This window comes from Callorhinus ursinus, unplaced genomic scaffold (genome assembly GCF_003265705.2).
Source record: "Callorhinus ursinus isolate GAN/ISIS: 27379988/994484 unplaced genomic scaffold, GSC_fseal_2.0 scaffold10, whole genome shotgun sequence".
Classification (NCBI taxonomy): domain Eukaryota; kingdom Metazoa; phylum Chordata; class Mammalia; order Carnivora; family Otariidae; genus Callorhinus; species Callorhinus ursinus.
In genome coordinates this window covers 5702602-5707561 of record NW_027397072.1, presented here as the reverse complement: position 1 = coordinate 5707561, position 4960 = coordinate 5702602, and the positions used below count along the sequence as shown (strand labels likewise).

The following is a 4960-nucleotide window of genomic DNA, read 5'->3' as shown; positions in this document are numbered from 1 at the left end:
TTTATTGGAACATAACCACGCCCTCTGCTTTATGTCTCATCTGTGGAAGTTATTCGTGCTACAAAGGGAGAGTTGAGTGGTTGCAACACAGGCATCAATAAAATATTTACTCTATCCTTTACAGAAAAAGTTTGATGACCCCACTTTCAATAAAACAGACATTATAGTAACTGGAGTTAGACTTGTGTATATTTCTGAAATAGAACTAAATACAAACCTTAAAATTCTGAACCGCCATAATTTTCAAATACCATCCATTTGTAGCTGCTAAAAATAGTGCCTTATCACTTTCTCTGCTTCTTAACAAAATGCACTAAAGAAGAAACTGTCATAATGGAAGACCTGTATGTGGACGAAAAGTATAGGACAGAATCTTCTGTGGACCTCAGAAAGGTTTTGAAAAGCAAACACTACTACATTTACTGTCCCTTTGCTATTGGCAAAATGAGAAGCACAAACCCCGTCACAGCTTCCTGGCCAGCGAGATCAAAGAAGAACGTGTGAGAGCCGGCCAGGGTAAGGAAGCATAAACACAGGGCTTACCAGCCATGGCTTCACATCAAAAATACCTGGAGAGACGAAGCAGCCACCAATGCCAAGTCCCACCACAGACCAACTGACTCAGAGGGTCTGGCTCTGCGGCCAGGGTAGCAGAACTGTTTAAAATTCACCAGATGATTCTACAGAGCCCATGGAGTCCAGAACCCCTGGGCTCCTGTCATGGAGGCAGCTGCTCGTCGCGAGGAAGCCTCCTAACTTCTTTGGCCTCTTCCTTTGAGTCTGTAAATTGAGGGGATTGAAATGAATTTCCCGGAGGTCATTCCCATCTGTGATTTTAAATTCAGTTCAATTGAATTAAATTCGTTTCCCCAGAAGAGGAAGCCTGAGCATTGTGACACCCTCTGTTACCAAGAAATAGGCAGCATGGGAAGAGCAGAACAGGAATGGATTCATCACCCTGGGGACTTGGGAAAGAAGACTGCGTGACGTCCATATTGCCACTCTGTGGCTCAACACTTGGGATTGGAGAGAAGCAAGACGGGCACGAGATAAGCACTGTTCTTACTGGCCTCTCCAAGCCTGCCAGTTCTGGCTCACTTCTATTTATAGGCAGTAACTGAACATGTGCTCTGAGCCTCACAGTGGGCAGAGAAGACAGCGGAACACTGCATGCGAGCATCGTTAATTTGGAGTCAAACTAAGATGGGCCGGATTCTGGTTCTACCACTTCTTAGCTGTGAGACACGGTGTCTTCATGTTCTCCGGGCATCAGTTTCCTCATCTGCAACATAGGGGTGATAATCGTCTCTATCCTAGGCTCATGGTGAACACTAAGTAGAAGAATGCCTAAGAAAGGCGTAGCACGGTTCTGGTCACAATGTAGGCTAAAACAGTGGCATACTATTATAATCATGGTCATTAGCTCTCCTGCTATTATCGTGGTGATACTTTAGCAATGACCAAATAAATCAAAGTTCCCAGCTATGGACGGCGATTCTACATCCGGTTGTTACAAAAGACACTTTAAAAACCTGATTGTATTATTTTATGTGCTTTATAACAGCAAGATGGGAAGGTATCGTTTTATATACAACATTTCAGGCACTCATAGTAATCGCAGAGGATAACATACATGTCAGTGTGCAAACTTCCTCCCATTCTGTCCCCTACTGCAGAATTCACAGCTGCCCACGTGCACGACATACTGTTACTAGACAGGTGGGTATCCATTAGCAATACGTGGTATTGTTTGGAATGGTTTAAAACTTCAGGGGCACCTGGGTGGCTCAGTCGGTGAAGCGTCTGCCTTCAGCTCAGGTCATGATCCCAGGGTCCTGGGATCGTGCCCTGCATTGGGCTCCCTGCTCCCTCTCCCACTCCCCTGCTTGTGCTCTCTCTCTGTCTGTCAAATAAATAAATCTTTAAAAAAATAAACTTCATATAAATGGTATCATATTATATGTATGATAATGAAATCTGCTGTTTTTGCTCAACATTAAGTTTTTGAGATTTATTCATATTAATGCATGCAACTCGATTCCATCCATTCTAACTGCTATATTCTATACTATTTTATGATTTTGCTAAAATTATTTGTCCTTTCTTGTGTTGATGGATATTTGGGTTGTTTCCATTATTCCATAGAAAAAAAAGAAATGGTTCAGTGTCCATTTGTGAACATACTTCCTTTGTGTACAGTGTGAGAATTTCTAAGGAATAACTAAGGCATAGCACGGGCATATCTCCAACTTCTCTGTCTCCTCTCCTGGTTCTTCCTCATCTCCTAGATTTCTAAATGTTCATGTGCCCAGAGCTCAGTCCTCACACCTCTGCTCTTTTCTATCTGCCCTAATTATTAGGGGATCTTATCTGATATTAGTCTTTAAATATCACCCAAGATTACTATCTCCAGTCTGGTCATAAGCCCCAAAGCCTACCTTCTGTATATCCACTTGTTCACTTACTACCTCTTCTTAGATGTCTATAAGGAATTTATGATAGGGGCACCTGGGTGGCTCAGTCGTTAAGCGTCTGCCTTCGGCTCAGGTCATGATCCCACGGTCCTGGGATCGAGCCCCACGTCGGGCTCCCTGCTCCGCGGGAAGCCTGCTTCTCCCTCTCCCACTCCCCCTGCTTGTGTTCCCTCTCTCGCTGTGTCTCTCTCTGTCAAATAAGTAAATAAAATCTTTAAAAAATAAAGGAATATATGATGGATATTGTGAGTGCTCGCCAATGATATCTCTCTTCCAGGCACACATGCTGTATTTCTCGAAACGCTTTTCTAAAAGAATCTTTGAGTATAGTTGACACACAATGTTACATCAGTTTCAGGTGTACACTATAGTATTTTGACAGGTTTGTACATTATGCTATGCTCACCACAAGTGTAGCTACCTCGTAACACTTTCATTGAGGTGGGAGAATGTGACTACTCATTGAGAAAATAAGAAATACGTTACATGCGCTAGGTTTTCCTGGGAAGCTGCGTCACAGAGATTTGGTGCAGGAGGTTATTGGGACCAGACCTTCAGGTCACCTGTAAGGGGAAAGAGGGGAGGAGAATTGAGAAAAGTTCACTGCAATGCAATTAAAACAGAACCTTAGGTGATCCTATGAGGGCTTCTGGAGCTGGGATGGACCATCAGAGTTGTTCCAAATTGAGTCAGGAGCTGCCTGTGTTTCCCCATGTCAACTGTCACCAGAAGTGGGCCACTTTAGGGAGAGGACATTTCCCTGCGCTGGATGGCTCTCTTTATAGGAGAGAATCCATGGGGAGGCACGTAGGGTGATCCATTGGTACCCAACTCTCCAGCAGTAGGGATAATGAATGCTTCAGACCTCACAGGGAATTCTGGGTAGCAGACCCCTGCATCGACTGCACATCCACAAGCTGAGGCGGTATAAGGACCCTGCCCACTTTTCCGATCCCACCATTCCCTTCAGGATTGAGTGTGAAGACTGTGAGTAGAAAAGGCAGAGCCATGTCACTAAGTCGTTGCATAAAAAGCAGTTGTCCCGGAGAACTGTCCAATCCACAATGGGCATAGCCCCAGTGAGAAACAAACTTGTGATTTATACCATTAAGATTTGTGTTTGTCACCACAGCATATGCCTGGCCCAAGCTGACCACTTAAATATCTCAAAATGAATATGTGCAAAATCAAGTTCCTGATTCCCCACCTCCTCCAAACCTACTCCTTTCTGCAGTCTTCAGGATCTTAGTTAATGGAAATTCTATTCTTCCAGGTTATACGTTAAAAACTCAGGTACCACACTGAGTCTATTACAAAGCCAGTTAGCTCTTCCTTTAGAATAGTCAGGAGTTATTCATATCTCACACCTCCAGCATTACTTCTGGTCCAAGCCACAGACATTTCTCTCCCGGATTATTGAAGTCACCCCCTAACTGATGTCCTTGCTTCTGCACTCACTGCCCTCTGTTTCAGCAGAGAAGACAGGGTGATCCTGTAAGACAACACTCTACCTCAAACCCTCCAGGAGCCCCATGTCACTCAGGGTAAAAGCCGAATCTTTCCAGGAGCTACAGGCCTTCTGTCATCTGGCCCTATGTTACTTCCCCAACCTTGCGTGGCTCACCCTCCCATTGGCTCATGCAGCTTCACTCACTTCCTTGCACTTACCAGCATGCCCAGCATGCTCTCACTTAGAACATTTGTGCTCACTGTCCCCCCAGGCTGCAGTGATCTCCCCCAGCTAGGCACTAGATCTCTTACTTCCTTCAGGGCTCTACTCAGTTGTCATCTTAATACTGAGGACTTCCTTCATCACCACATACTTTTAAAAGAATACATCAATCAATCTCTTGTGCTTTATTGTTCTCTAGAACGTGTGGCATCGTGAGACATATTGTAAATATTTTTAAATTAAAAGATGAGCTCCTCAAGGGCAGGACTTTCTGTATTACTCACTGCTGTGTCTGCTATGCCAAGAATAGCCACACTCACACTGAATATGTATTTGTCAAATAAATGAATTGAATATATGAGGTTGCTCATTAGTACCAATGGTTTATAGATTACATTGGATTTTCTATGAAAAACATATTACATTTTCATTTGAGAGCAATTTTATCTCTTACTTAAATCTTTTTTAAAAAATAGGTAATACTTTGTGAATTTGCGCGTCCTCCTTGCTCAGGGGCCATGCTCAACTTCTCTGTCTTGTTCCGATTTTAGTCTATGTGCTGTCAAAGTGAGCACTTATTACTTAAATCCTGGTAACCTTCTCTTCTCTTCTTTTTTTCTTTTCATATTGCAAAGGCTAAGACTGTCAGTTCAACTCTCGAGGATTTTTTTCCATGAAAGAGAGCTGAATTTTATCGAGTTATTTTTTCTGAATCTATGGAAATGATTATGTGGTTTTGTAATAATTAATTGATTTTTGATGTTTAACCATCCTTAGATCCCCATAATTACCTGCTGGATCCTTGAAATCTATG

At 43.1% G+C, this 4960-nt stretch overlaps 1 non-coding gene across 1 annotated transcript; it reads right to left on the bottom strand.

Annotated features, from left to right (window-relative positions):
* Positions 1 to 4614: 4614 nt before the first annotated feature.
* LOC112821367 (U6 spliceosomal RNA) lies at positions 4615 to 4721 on the bottom strand. The gene has a single exon (XR_003207421.1). It is a non-coding gene; the product is annotated as a U6 spliceosomal RNA (small nuclear RNA).
* Between the last annotated feature and the right edge of the window lie 239 nt (positions 4722 to 4960).